Source organism: Pseudochaenichthys georgianus, chromosome 7, assembly GCF_902827115.2.
Source record: "Pseudochaenichthys georgianus chromosome 7, fPseGeo1.2, whole genome shotgun sequence".
NCBI classification, from domain to species: Eukaryota; Metazoa; Chordata; class Actinopteri; order Perciformes; family Channichthyidae; genus Pseudochaenichthys; species Pseudochaenichthys georgianus.
Genome location: NC_047509.1, coordinates 44,001,579 through 44,017,298, shown reverse-complemented (window position 1 = coordinate 44,017,298; position 15,720 = coordinate 44,001,579). Strand labels below are relative to the sequence as shown.

Genomic DNA, 15,720 nt, shown 5'->3' with positions numbered 1-15,720 from the left:
GCCTAGCCATACCAAGCGAGACCGTGTAGTAGAAACGCGCCATAAATTAACTATCTAAACTAGGGATGGGAACGATTATTAGAATATTCTAAAATAATTCAGGTATTCGAATAATTATTCATGTATTCAAATATGAGTTATGAATATTTTCATTAATTTAAAAAAAAAAAAAGGTTGGGAGTGATGCCTAAGTTGATTACATATGATCAGTGTTGGGACTAACGCGTTAGAAGTAACGCGTTACTGTAACGCCGTTATTTTTGGCAGTAACTAGTACTCTAACACATTACTTTTTAAATTCAGTAACTCAGTTACCGTTACTACATGGTGCGTTACTCCGTTACTGCGTTAGTTTTTTTATATAGTCAACAGCCAGGCGAACAGAGATGAGAACTGTACTTAAGTACAGTACTTGAGTAAATGTACTTAGATACTTCCTGTGTCACATGAGGAGACGGGCTGTGGGCGTGTTTGTGTTGTTTACTAACAAGACTATCATGGCGGCGGCGGAGCTCAAGTCTAGTTTCTCCACCTGGAGATATTCTCACTATTTCACTTTTGTCGAGCACAAAGAAAAGAACGTTTTAGTTAAATGTAAGTTGTGTCCTGGCGGGTCAAAGAGCCTATCTACTGCCCAAACCAGTCATTCAAATCTCTTAAAACATCTGCAGAAACAACATGCTGGGACGAAGCTAGTAGCTAAGACCACAGAGACTCAGCCGACGCCACTCCACCTCCACCTGCACCGAAGCAACAGCGGCTGGATTTTAACCAAGGGACTGCTAGCCAGAGGAAAGTCGATAAAGCCATTGCACGGTATGTTGTAGAACACATGCAGGCTATTGCTACAGTGGAGTCACCCGCTTTCAGGGAGCTAGTTAGCATGATAGCATGTCCGGGCGGCACACGGCATATGGGACGGAAAACTTTTTCCAACTACTTGGAGAAAGAATATACAAAAATGTAAAGCCAGCTAATATCGATGCTATCCAGATTGCATATAATGCATGTCAAGTTGATCAACAGATTGTATTATTCTCCAATGCAATAACAGTACTGAAATGAAGGCTATAAGGGCATTAATATAATGGGAGCCCTTTTTTTAAAGTAACTAAAACGTTACTTTTCACAGTAACGCATTACTTTTTGGTGTAAGTAATCAGTAAAGTAACTGAGTTACTTTTGAAATGAAGTAACTAGTAATGGTAACTAGTTACTGGTTTTCAGTAACTAGCACAACACTGCATATGATCAAATTGAATAATTCAATGTGTATATATATATACGACAGTGCCATAGCTAAATATGTTAGTAGACGTCTAAAGGTGTGTTTTGCTCCGCTCACCGGTCCCTCACAGCGGGCAGAGCTGCAGGTGCTGATCTCTCTCTCTCTCTCTCGTGTCCGGTTATACTTCACTTGCGTTTATGTCCAAATCCATCAGATCTAGCTAGTTCTAGCCAATGACATGGCTGCTGCCCCTCCCTACACGCAGATCACGCAGACTCAAACCTCATCTTAGGCCCAAATGTGGCGCAAATGCGCTCCGCAGCCGTTACGAGGTTCCAGCGCTAACAGTTCATGAGGGCTGCCCCGCCCCCTGTCAACACTCGCGACACATGAGTGGCCAGCCTAAACAACAATAAGCGCTGCTTGGCAACCGTGTGTGGCGGCAAAGTACATAGACATTTTGACAGGAGAGATTTAGTTTTGCCGGTATTCAACATATTTTACCAGTCATAGTCCGGTAATTATTTACACTCTAAGAAGAGTCCTACACAACAGACATGGCGTCAAAAAGGAGTAATGTGTGGAAATATTTCGACCAGGTTAGTGAGTGCGGTGTAGAGGTCAAACTATGCCAAATTAAACTTAAATATACATGCTATACTTTGCTATACCCGCAACATCCGTTCCAGCTGAGAGGGTCTTCTCTACAGCTGGCCTGATTGTGAATCGCCTCCGCACATGAAAGCTGTAGGCCTATAGCTGTCAAATTCGACTTGGTTTCTACACTTATTTGAACATGTATGTATTTATTTCCAAAAATTATTGAAAACAAATTGGGTTTTTTTTTTTTACCCAATTTTTTTTTTATAGATTATGTACATTTCGGTTAACCGGTTAACCGTTTTTTGGGGGGTCGAATATTCGAATATACATTTGCTTTCAAATTCCCCATCCCTAATCTAAACACTCACCTTGTTGTTGAAACAGCTCCTTATATCTGTTAGAGCAGCTAGCTAACAAGATGCTAACAACAAAAATACAAGTAACCGGTGCTCTCTCTCTCTCTCTCTCTCGCTCTCTCGCTCTCGCTCTCTCGCTCTCGCTCTCTCGCCACACATACACACACCCTCCCGAGCTTGAATGACACACAGAGACCAATCGAGGGCTTTGATTTATGATCGGTATGGAAGTGGCCATGTCGGCAGGCCACATCATGTAGACAGACAGTCACCCTGTGTGAGGCAGACCCACATTTGTGCAGCGTTGCGTTCACAATACATAAAAAAAAAACGGCTAGGCCACTGGGAAACCTCCCAGTCCTCCCGATGGCCAGTCCAGGCCTGCAGTAATGTATTACTTTTTGCTGTAACGAAGTAATGTAACACATTACTAATGAAATGTGGGTAATATACTACCCGTTACAATTCTCAGTAACAAAGTTACAACACATTTGAATAATTAAATGGTGTTTTGTTTTTTAAGAATTTACCAACATCGCGAGACATTCCGACACCAGAGAAAATGTGTTTGGGTAGATTAGTAAGCCTGGTGTTTACCCTTCAGGCTCATCAAGATCCCTCTGCTTCACAGCGGGTTCCCTGATCAGCCTGTCGGGTGTTCTTTTCCCCATAACCTCTTTTCCTTTCTCTTTCTTGATCCTCCTTAGCAACCTTCATTATAGTCCTTGACAGTGGTCTGTACTGTATTAACAACGTGTCACAATTTACAATCAGAATCGAGTATTCAACTAAGCCGTGTAATACAAGTTGTTAGTAGCCTTAAGGGCCTACACAGTTGTTATGCTATTCCACATCGCCCTTCACTGGATGTACAATGAGCTGCACTAAACTACATTTTAGCATTTAAAATACCTAGCCATTCTTTTGCGGTTATTTTGGTGAAAGTAATACCGTTTTTTTTCCAAATTGAATTTATTGAAATCTCCAATATCAACGTAAGAGCTTGTGCCTCTTCGGGGGGTGCTAACACTTAACCATAAACGTTATCGTTTACTTTCTCCGTCTTTATATGTAGATATTACTTTTCTCCGTTAATCTCTGTCACGTTGTTTCCAAAGCAACAACAACTTCCTGTCAACAGCGCTACCTCTCCTTCAAAATAAAAGCATGTCCATAAATAGGAAGCAACACAATGCGATATCCTTTTCAATTTCAAAGAACACAAATTGGGTTACATTAACAAATAACTATAAAACAACAATACTGTAGAATAACAAAAATAAGTGGTTTGCTGCTGATTACTATTGAATTGTGTTACTCCAGTAAAATGGAAATATAATACTTTGTTTATTCATGTTATGTTAAGCTGATGTTGTTCATTGCATTATTACTAGACTAGGCTCTTAAGGCTAGAATTCTGCACTAAGCCACATATTTTATTTTATTATTTGTGACTGAATGTGAACTTGTGAAGCTAGTCAAGCTACCTCTTTCCAGTAGAGTTATTTTTGTTTTGTTCCTGCACTATCTGCACTCAATTTGTTTACATGGTTATTTTGTGGTGGACCACTGATGAGCTTTATTTAGTTTTGATCCAATGCTGCTGTGAACCAAAGAAGCTATATCCATGATGGATAGAATGGATAGTTGGGTACTGTCATTTAAATAAAAAAATAACCTTAAGGGACAACTTGAATGCTTTGTTCCTTTTTTTTCTCAATGCATTGCATAAAGATCGGATCGGGAAAAATCGGTATCGTCAGATTGTCAAAATCAAATGATCGGAATCGGATCGGGAGCAAAAAAAGGTGATCGGGACATCCCTAGTGATACCATGTATATTCAAATAACACAGTAACGTGTCATTTAAACCTGATGGAGACCAGCTCACAGGTCCATCAGACCCCTTTTTAAAACAGCATCAGCGTGGTTAGGAGCTGTTGTGGCAGGGTTTGAGTGTTTGGCGCTGCTCGGGCTCTGCAGGCTCCGCAGTGGGTACCAAAGATGATCCTGGGCTTTGGGTTATTATGGTATGCATTTTGTTGTATGATCTGCTGAAAGGGATCCACACCTTGGGCTGGAGGATGCCCAGGAGGGGGGTTCAGGTCTCTGACAGGAGGTGGGTTCAGGTCTCTGACAGGAGGAGAATACATGCTTTTCATATTGCTGTTTAATCAATCCCAGAAGGATCTGTTTCTTTAGCTTGGAGCACAGTCCTTTCCAAAGGGGGGTCGTTGGCTGTGGGTTCGTTTCAGGACCGTTGATAGGAACATCCACAGTGGCTTTATGTTGACCTTGAAATATTGGGGATTTAAGCCTGAGTAACTACGTGGGACACACACTTTAAAAACACTGTAAACAATATACAAATGTTTGTATTTTACAAGATTGTTTTCTTCCGGTGAGGGAAATTAATAAGACAGTCATACAACAGTGACAACAATGTAGAATGTGTTTGTATTTGTTAGATTTTTTTAAACTGTTATGGAAGTTGAGCAAACATGATCTGACACCGTTTGGCTTACTTGTGCTAAAATCAGATCGATTATATAGAACTTTGAATATCCTGAGTATATAACATTGTTTCTTTATGGTAGAGGGGCATTAAACATGTACAACCAAGCTTTAAAAATAAGCATTAGCCCTTTTAAATGCAACATATATGATATAATGTCTTTGGGACCTAAAAGGCAACACATGCTAGGAATGACCCAGTTGCCTTTATGGATTAATTAATGTGCAACTGGGTATTTATGAATTTTTTTGCCACAATGTTCTTATAGTCTGCCTGTGTTATCAGTTATTGTGATATACCTTTTCATGGCAGGAAAAACATCCGGTGTGAACTTCAGCCTCAGCCTGATAGTTTTTATTCTGCTCATGAACAGGTAGCCACCTACATTAGTGCTTATCAGTATTGATTGGTCTCGCAATGAAGCATTTTGATAACAGAAATGTGTTGTGGGAGGTTAGCAGGGCTGCGGTTAAGCACCCTGTGTATCACTTTCTGTAAAGAAAGTGTCAATGAATGTTTTTAAAGTCTTAATTAGATTACAATAAAAAAGGGAAGCAGAAGTAGCAGAAAATGGAAATGATTGTCTAACCCTATTTTTACTTAGAATACTCTGAAGTTTTTTTGTATCAAATGGTCATATGTATTTACTGCAAAAACAAGGAACTACTCCTCAACCCACACAGAATGGTAGAGACATTAGCAAGACATCACATGTAATTAAGGTCTTAAAGGTGGGGTAGGTAAGTTTGAGAGACCGGCTCGAGATCGCTAGAATTTGAAAATACACAACCGAAGAAAATCTGCCACTTCCTCACAGAGCCCCTCCTCCAACACACACAAACGCGCACATGACCAATGAGGGCACGAGATAAGTTTGTGCCCCGATGGAAGGCTGACAGGCAGGTAGGCCATCCAATCCGTTTAGCCGTTTAGGTAGTACTTTTTACAGTATTACGGCTTCTACAGATGAAAATCTTTTTATGGATTTGTTGTCAAAGCACTTCAGATATTCATTGCTATCGGGATGTTAAGAGCATTCCATGGAATATAACAAAAAGTGTATCTCGAGCCGGTTTCTGAAACGTACCTACCCCACCTTTAATGTAAAGACATCATTTTTTTAATTATGATGTTTCTCATACATAGACTTTACTTAGGCCGCCCAGGATTATTGACTTTCGCCAAATATCCTCCAATATAGTGTAAATTAGGGATGCCCTTATACATCAGTGTATGCCTGTTTTCTTTCATGTGTACATTGGTAAATAAGATGACATGGGGGATGGCAGTAGGCAATGTTTATCTGTTTTTCTGGCCTTTGCTATTTTATGACTCGGTACTGTTGGAAAAGAACAAGTCTAATTTGTTCAAATTCTGAGGGCCATCTACAGGTGGAAGGATAACAACACTAACTGGGGCAATCTACTGTAACTTCAAAGCATGCCCGGCACCGTGGGAGGGCCAGGCCCTCCCATTTGATATTCCTGCCCTCCCCAAATAAACACTTTTTTTATTATTTAAAACTTTAAAAAAAAAATATATATTTTTTTTTAAATGATAAATAAATGGTGAACTTTTATGCTACAATGTCAGATAGTAACTAAAAATAAATCGCAGGCTACGTCAAATAAATTCACAATGTGTTGTGATTCGTCCATTAGACCAATCACAGCGTCACACTCTGGATTTGTTTATTGTTTATTGTGCATTCTGTAGACTCCCATTTCTGTTTGAATTACAAAATGGACATCAGAAATTGGCTTAAAAGGATTTATTAAAAGGAAATAGCGATGAAAGAACTGCAGCTGCTGGCGACCTGCACCTGCCGTTGCAGCAGCACGCCTTAATGTCACAAGCTTGACCTCGGCAAACCCCGGGGTTAGCGAGCCCAAGCCTCGACTCATCAAGGCGGCCGCCACCAACGCTGTCCTCCGAGGCACAGCTCCTTGTGCCCCTACCATCACCACCTGCGTTGCCACACCCTGTACCACACCCGCCAGCATCCTCCTCCTCCGTGCCGGTGCCTCCACTACACACGCTACCTTGCAGCATATCAACAGGTAGCCTACTATTGGGCCAGCAACCGCTCAAAGACCAACAGCCCCAGATGATCTTGGGGTTAATAAACCCAACCAGGTGAAACTGGATCGTTATCAGGGAGATTGTTTTCAGGAAAGAAGCGCACTTTAGCCGCTGCATGGTACAACAACAGACCATGGCTTGAATATTCGTTAAAAGCAGACGCAGCCTGTCAAAGGTTTTTGCGACTGGAAACACGCATTACAGACTGACAAAGGACTGCTAAGGCATGCCGCATCAAAAGAACACATTTCATGAGAGAGTTTGTGGAGAGAGAGACAGATACGCGAGGAAACAAATAAGGAAATGAGTACTTTGGTGCAGATCAGTTGGCACGGAACCGTTATTACGTGTCAGCTGTCGTTGATATTATAGCTTTTTTAGCTGTCAACCAACTCCCTCTCAGAGGTGACCACGGTTCACTCCACAGCATGTCTGAGTCAGGCAGTGGGCTCTTCCTATCGCTGTTTGAGTACACGCTGCAGTCAAAGATGCAGAGTTGGCCAAAATAATGGACAGCATTCCCGACACAGCAACATACACCTCTCACGACATGCACAATGCCATCATAGAACTAACAGCAGTTCATCGTCTCCATCTCTATTTCTCTCCGAGTGCAGCGATGAGGAAGCTGCCATCCTTAACCAGTGTGCCTTGCTCGTGATTTACCAGTGTTTGTGCTGCCACACACACAATGTTTCAAAAGTGGTTTCTATGTTGCCCTTTATTTGTGTATGTATTTGCGAAATGTGTGCGTCTTTGCACAATGCTGTTGGCCTTGCTGTTTGATATATATTGTGCCGCAGGCCCGCAGCACTTGACGGTTTTGTGGGCCCTCCCATGAAAATCATATGCCCTCCCTTTAGATTTGTTCTGGCGCCGGGTCTGCTTGAAAGTAATCCAGAGGGTCTTCTGCAGGGTTTCCTCTCTGTGAACACTAGGGGTGCACGATTCAGGAATTCTCACGATTCACAATTCAAAATCAATTCTCAATTCAATACATTCATAGATTTGATTCTATGTTGCTGTTTTGAGTTACTCTTTCTTAAGTTAAACTTATATAGGTCTCAAAGAAAAAAAAATCACACTGAATCAAATGTAAACATTTGCTACTCAATGTCAACTTGAGTACGTTTTATTTTTCCTTTTAGTCCACTCAGTGGATAGAAAGCCGAAGTCCCTCCCCTTCTGGTGGACCTCCATGGGACCTTATTTCGGAAAAAGTATGTATTGAAGTCAATGGAGAGAGAAAGATTATCTTTCGATCCCGTTTGAATTGTGCCACAAATTACACATATGATGTTTGTCAATTTAAAAGATAATTTTGTAAGTCAAAAAAATAAAAATGTGTCGTAAAACTGTGAAGTAACACATTTTTTGTGTGTGAAACCGCTCAATGTCTCTGGTCTCACACCACACACCAAGATGGCCGTCACGTTGGCACATTTCACTTCTTTCTTTCAGAATGAGGCGAAAAGTATTAAAAGAGGTGAAAATCACTCCAAGTCTGGGCATGTTGAGAGCTGTACATACACACAAGGGGAGTTAGTCGGTTCCGTAAGAGCCAGCATGCGGGACCGGGATTCTGGCATTTGTATTCTTTCTAGTTGCGTATTTTTTAGTCTTATATTTAAACAGTTTTACGACAAACTGTGACTTTTTTGACATGGAAATGATTTTTTAAGATTGACCTACATCATATGTGTAATTCATGGCACAATTGAAACGGGATCGAAAGATAATCTTTCTCTCTCCATTGACTTCAATACATACTTTTTCCGAAATAAGGTCCCTTGGAGGTCCCCGGAAAGTGAGGGACTTCGCCTCTCTATAGACACCAAGGCAGCCCTGAGACAAAGGTTAAAATGAATACTTAATACAAAATAAAAACTGATTGCAAAGATAAACTAAGTGCAAAACTTAAATTCATACTCCAAATAACAAAATCAAACAAACAATAGCTGCCTGCTACATTTAGCTGTAAAGTGCTGTAACTAGTGGTTGACTTTTAAAATGTGAACTAAACTTCCCTGGAGTATGGACTCAAATAAAATCAACAATAAACACTGTTAGCCAGAGCTCTCCATCTGAAATCCTTCTTTGTCCTACTGTTCTTTCAGACAATAAGTCAGGAGCACACAGTAACACAAAATAGGCGTATTATAATTCCTAGCATCAAAAGTAGCCGAAAAATATATCAGGCAAGTTAACTTTACTACACTTCCTCAATAACGCAAGTCCTCAAGTTTGTAGTGTTTCCGAAATATTTCACCTTCGCTTTGCAAAGCTTGCATATTGCATTCGTCTTGTCGAGCTCCTTCTTCCCTTCGCGAAAATAAAATCCAAAATATGTCCAAATTAAGGACTTCATTGCCGATGGGGCAGGTTGCGGCAAGACTGAAAAATGTGAATCGATTCTTGGAATTTCTGAATCGATTCTGGATCGGCAGAGATAGAGCTTCTGAGAGGTTCAGAGAGGCTCAGAGATGTTCTGTGAGGTTCTGAGACAGTCCTTGAGCCGCGGGAACAGCAGTCGGTGGCTTCATTGTTTCGAGTTCCACCTTCCCCAATTATTGCATTTACTTCAGTCATTCAAAGAAATTCACATTTATACAGGTGGTGTTTTTTTAACTACAGTAATATAAATGTCTGATTACATTACATTTAGCTGACACTTTTATCCAAAGCGACTTATAATAAGTACATTCGACCAGGAAGACACAACCTTGAAGAAAACAGAATCATAAAGTACATCAGGTTTCATAGAGCCAAACATTTCAAGTGCTACTCAACTGGCTATAGATAAGCCAGTCCTTTATTAGCATATAAGTGCTCTGTTAGCAGTTCTTTGTTAGTAACTCTATCCTCGAAGTGGAGTCGAAAGAGATGAGTTTTCAGTCTGGAAGATGTGTAAGCTTTCTGCTGTCCTGATGTCAATGGGGAGCTCATTCCACCATTTTGGAGCCAGGATAGCAAACCCACGTGTTTCTGCTGATGGGAACTTGGGTCCCCTTCGCAGCGAGAGTGCAGCGAGCCGTTTGGTTGATGCAGAGCGGAGTGCACGTGCTGGGGTGTACAGTTTAACCATGTCCTGGCTGTAGGAAGGGCCAGATCCATTCGCAGCATGGTACGCAAGTACCAGTAGGGCTGTGCAATTTAATCGATCTTGCGATATATATCGATATTTAGTTTTCCGAGAAAGTATCGATATTTCAGCCGCGGGTATCGATACATTAAGTCTGATAACTGTGTTCGTTATACTCGCGTCCAGGAGAGAAGCTTTAAAAAGGAGACTAATTGAGTCTCTGAGAATGTTCAAATGTATACTTTAATTAATAAAAAGCGCAGTAATGTTACAAGCAGAAGATGATTCAGTCAGAAAAACAGCTGTGTTCTGGCTCTCCTGAGCGAAGGGAAGAGAGCGAGCTCCACCTTTCCAGCTGTTAAATATCCTCTGCTGAATCCTCCCTGTGGGCCGGTTGGCGCTGCTGGGGATCGGCCCTCCACGTCTCCAATGTTCGTTGTTGCGCATTACAGAGGATTCAGACATTGCACATTAAATATATAACTAAACACGCCTTTTCTCCTCCTTATCTCTTTCATGACTTTTCATTTAATACATTTAAAACGCTGTAATCAATACTCCAAAAATACCTCACGGCTGGTATCATTTCCGGTAGTTCCGAATGTTGTCTCATGCTACCCACGTCTGTAAACAAACGTATTCAAATAAACTGTACCTTCATTTAATATTCAGCAATAATAATATCTCGACGTCTATAGTTGTAGTGTTGAAATCAGTAGGTTTCGGTGTGCAACACTCCGTGTCATATCGCTACTAAATTCACCTCTATAGGAAATTGTATATTAGCCACATGCTAAATGCTAACCGGAGATGAAGGATTTTCAGAATAAAAGCTCAACAACTGGTTGTGCACGACAACTTCTGGGTTTCAGTATAAAACAGCATTTAAACTGACGGTATGTTTATGGTACTTTATGCCATCAAAACATTGATTTTAATTTCTAACAAGTCTCATTCAAATCCCCCGTGTTCCGCCACCTGCTGCACCTTTTAATTCTCCATTGTCTATCGTGATACTGCACTTTACAGCTACAGTTTGCACTGTTTCAATAAATGAAACTAATTTTCTCACCACATCTTTTGATTCATTTTGTCCAGCATTTGCAAGCTGGAGACGCTCTGTCAGAGCCATATATTGTATAATTGATGCTTTCAGTTTTCAGTTGAATTAATTCAATCCAAGTCAATGGAACACTCACAAGATGTCACCAAAATCACACTGTCCCTTTAAAATCTTTCAGAAAATGATATAAGTGTATCGAATTATATCGAATCGTATCGAATCGTATCGTTGGCTGAATATCGTGATATATATCGTATCGTTGGCTGAATATCGTGCATCGTATCGTATCGTGAGATTAGTGTACACAGCCACAGCCCTAAGTACCAGTGTCTTGAAGTGGATTCTAGCAGTTACTGGAAGCCAGTGAAGGGAGCAGAGGAGCGGCGTGGTGTGGGAACATTTAGGAAGGTTGAAGACCAGACGAGCCGCTGCATTCTGGATGAGCTGCAGAGGTCGGATGGCACATGCAGGTAGACCAGCCAGGAGGGAGTTGCAGTAGTCTAGGCGTGAGATGACGAGAGCCTGGACCAGAACCTGCGTGGCTTTCTGGGTCAGCTGGGGACGTATCCTCCTGATGTTGTAAAGCGTGTATCTGCAGCAACGGGTTGTAGCAGCGATGTTTGCAGTGAAGGACAGGTTGTTATCTAGGGTCACACCCAGATTCCTTGCAGTCTGACTCGGGGAAAAAACAGAGGTGCCGATTTTGATAGTCAGGTCAAGAGAGGGACAATCTTTTCCCGGAAGGAAAAGCACTTCAGTCTTGTTGAGCTTGAGGTGATGAGCAGACATCCACTGAGAGATGTCAGCTAGACAAGCAGAGATGCGTGCGACGACCTGGGTCTCTGAGCGGGGAGAGGACAGAATTAATTGGGTGTCGTCAGCGTAGCAGTGGTATGAAAAACCATGCGGGCTAATGACAGATCCGAGTGAGTTTGTGTACAGGGAGAAGAGGAGGGGACCAAGAACAGAGCCCTGAGGGACCCCTGTAGTTAATTGACAAGGGTCGGACTCGGACCCTCTCCAAGTCACCCTGGAGGTACGGTCTCTGAGGTGAGGAGGGAAAGTGCAGAGCCTGAAACGCCAAGTTCTTAGAGAGTGCGAAGGAGGATCTGATGGTTCACCGTGTCGAATGCAGCAGACAGGTCCAACAGGATGATGACAGAGGAGAGGGAGGCTGCTTTAGCCGTGTGCAGTTCCTCAGTGACAGCAAGGAGAGCAGTTTCTGTGGAGTGACCTGCCTTGAAACCAGACTGGTGCGGATCCAGAAGGTTGTTCTGATGGAGATAACAGGAGAGTTGTTTAAAGACAGCGCGTTCAAGTGTTTTAGACAGGAACGGGAGGAGAGAGACAGGCCTGTAGTTTATAATATCAGACGGGTCGAGAGTGGGTTTCTTCAGGAGAGGGTTTACTCTTGCCTCCTTGAGACTGTTTGGAAAGTGACCAGAAGTTAGAGAAGTGTTGATGAAATGGGTGAGAAACGGTAGAATATCAGGAGCGATAGTCTGAAGGAGGTTTGAAGGGATAGGGTCCAGAGGACAGGTGGTAGGGCGGGCAGAGGTAATGAGGGTAAGAACCTCACTTGGAGCGAGAGGGGAAAAGGAGGTCAGTGTGCGGGTGGAAGGAGGGTCTGGTGACCCAGCGGTGAGTAAAGGTGAGTCAGAAAAAGAAGAGCGAATATCATCAACCTTTTTTCAAAGTGGTTAACAAAGTCGATTGACAGAAGTGAGGAGGGGGAGGGGCTTTGGGGGGGTCCAAGAGGGTGGAGAAGATGGAAAATAGTTTTTTGGGATTGGAATAGGAAGATTGGATCTTATCTTGAAAGAAAGTGCTTTTTGCCTGAGAGATCGAAGCAGAGAAAGAGGAGAGGAGAGCCTGATAGGTTAGGAGGTCGTCATGGTGTTTGGATTTCCACCGTTTCCGCTCTGCTGCCCGAAGGATGGTTCTATTAGCACGCAGTGCGTCATTTAGCCAGGGAGCAGGAGGGGACTGACGAGCCTGCCGAGATGTGAGAGGACAGAGAGAGTCCAGAGAGGATGAGAGAGTAGAGAGGAGAGTTTCTGCAGCAGAGTTTGGAGGCAGGAGTTGGAACGAGTCAGAGGAAGGGAGGGCTGAGAGCACCGATGAGGCAAAGGTAGAGGGGGAGAGGGAACGGAGGTTACGGCGGACAAGTGCAGGATGAGAAGAGATTAGTTTGTTATGTTTGGAAAGGGGTAGAGAGAATGAAATGAAGAAGTGATCGGATGTGTGGAGCGGGTTTACAGAGAGGTTAGAAGTAGTGCAGTTCCTTGAGAATATGAGATCAAGGACACTGCCAGCTTTATGAGTTGGTGGGACGGAGACAGTGAGAAAGCAAAGGCGGTTAACAGAGATGTTAGTTCGTCTATCTTGCCTGTCTGGAGGTTGAAGTCTCCGAGAAGTACAGCGGGAGGGCCAGTTTCAGGGATGTGTGAGAGGAGATTATCTACCGTACTTTTCGGACTATAAACCGCGACTTTTTTCCCCCATTTTCTTTGTACAGCTAACGGCCACTAGGGAACCTCCTAAATCTATGGATTTTACAGGTAAAATTAACCACCTTTAACTCTATGGGCTCTAGGACCGGTCCGCGCCCGCCACCTCTAAGCGGCGGGCTCCAGCAGGAAAAGCTGGAGGCCGGAAAAAGAGTGAGACAGGTAGCGCGCCAAAGTAAAAGTGGAACCGAGAGACAGAACGAGAGCAAGACAGACGGACAATTTAGCTGCTGCGGCTTATATGCAGGTGCGCTTTATAGTCCGAAAAGTACGGTAACTCCTCCAAGAAGTCCCCCAAGGCGCCTGGTGGACGGTAGAGAACAACAATGGTTAATTGTATAGGATGGGTTACTGTGACGGCATGGAATTCAAAGGTGGAAGGAGCGAAGTTAGGTAGCTTGAAGAGGGAACAGCTCCATTTGGGAGAGAGCAGGAGACCAGTGCCACCTCCTCTGCCAGTGGGTCTGGGTGTATGGGAGAAGGAGTATGCTGTGGAGAGAGCTGCTGGGGTGGATGTGTTGGATGGAGTAATCCACGTCTCAGTGAGAGCAAGGAAATCCAGGGTCTGCAGGGAGGCGGAGCCAGAGATGAAGTCAGCCTTAGGAACAGCTGACTGGCAGTTCCACAGGCCGCCTGAAACTAGGTGCTGGATCTCAGTGGAGCACGTGGGATAGACGAGAGCAGGCCGGTTATAGCGATTAGGAGATACACGGGGCCAGTGATAATTGCGAGAAGACACATGAACAGGAATGGAGAAAATACACATGATTATAGCAGGAGGGGCTAGAAAACTAAATAAAAGAAAATAAGACACCAGCGATACTTAGCTCAGTCAGAGTAGGATTTGCCTCCTCTTTGCCTCCCTCGTGACTCCCGCAGGACTCCAATGTCTTTGTCAGTCTTAGAGATTCCCGCAGGACTCCAATGTCTTCGGCTGTCTGACGCTCCAGGAAAGAGCTACCTAAAATGGACGCCTGATTGCTGAGTTCTCACAGCCACGCCCCTCTAATTAGTTACCTCTCTACAGCTGATGGGCGACAGCAGAGTGGCCCTGCCTATATTGTAATGCAGGGTTGAGTTCCCACTGAGTCCTGTGTAACATGTTCACTTGAGCAGATCTGAGATTTAAAATCTCTCAAAAGCGCCGTTTTAGCTACAATAACTACAGAACAATTATAAAGTAGAATAAATGAAACAGAGAAGTCTAATTAAAGTCTAATTAAACAAGAATATAACTTACAGTGGTTGCTGCGTAAGTAAGCTGGTGTTTTAAGAGATGCAGCATTGAAAATCCTAGTTGTTCAGTCAAAAAGCGAGCTTTTCTCAACACAGCTATGTTTGTTATTCATTTGCCAACATTATAAAAAGTAACAGTTTATCAAATGTATAACATCACCCCCCCTTTTTCTTCTAATGTTGGTCGGGGTGGAGGTGTGTGTGATGGTTAGCCTGGATGTGTCCTGGCTGAGTGGGTGTGGAGCAGGAACAGAGCTGCATGCTGACTCACTGATGAAGTGCAAGTAGGTGGAGGATGGAAATTGAGGCTGGCTGGTTTTGAGACCATAGAGACTGGCTGACCCAGATTCCACTCCAGCACCAGTTCGTTTCATTGTTCAATCATGACATAGTGGTTTCCCCCCAGCCCAGAGCTTTGTCCCGGTGTGGCTCAGCGAGCTGTCCTGACCAAGAGCTGAGCTGCTCACTGTGCTTCTTTACCTCTGCATTCTGTGCTCCATGTACAAGGTCTTTTGGGCCAGAGAGTGCCTTTGTATTGTATGCTTTAGTGCAGAAAGGGGGAGACAGAGGGGAGGACATTGCCTGTATGCTTTAGTGCAGAAAGGGGGAGACAGAGGGGAGGACATTGCCTGTATGCTTTAGTGCAGAAAGGGGAGACAGAGGGGAGGACATTGCCTGTATGTTTTAGTGCAGAAAGGGGGAGACAGAGGGGAGGACATTGCCTGTATGCTTTAGTGCAGAAAGGGGGAGACAGAGGGGAGGACATTGCCTGTATGCTTTAGTGTAGAAAGGGGGGAGACAGAGGGGAGGACATTGCCTGTATGCTTTAGTGCAGAAAGGGGGAGACAGAGGGGAGGACATTGCCTGTATGCTTTAGTGCAGAAAGGGGGAGACAGAGGGGAGGACATTGCCTGTATGTTTTAGTGCAGAAAGGGGGAGACAGAGGGGAGGACATTGCCTGTATGCTTTAGTGCAGAAAGGGGGAGACAGAGGGGAGGACATTGCCTGTATGCTTTAGTGCAGAAAGGGGGAGACAGAGGGGAGG

The 15,720-nt window shown here is 43.5% G+C and overlaps 1 protein-coding gene across 1 annotated transcript in view; it reads left to right on the top strand.

Annotated features, from left to right (window-relative positions):
* The first annotated feature begins 671 nt into the window (after nt 1-671).
* bmal1a (basic helix-loop-helix ARNT like 1a) overlaps nt 672-15,720 on the top strand; it is a 47,407-nt gene continuing 32,358 nt past the window's right edge. The window contains exon 1 of the mRNA XM_071203861.1: nt 672-816. The gene's annotated coding sequence lies outside the window, so the exon portion shown is untranslated. The remainder of the gene's footprint in view (nt 817-15,720) is intronic.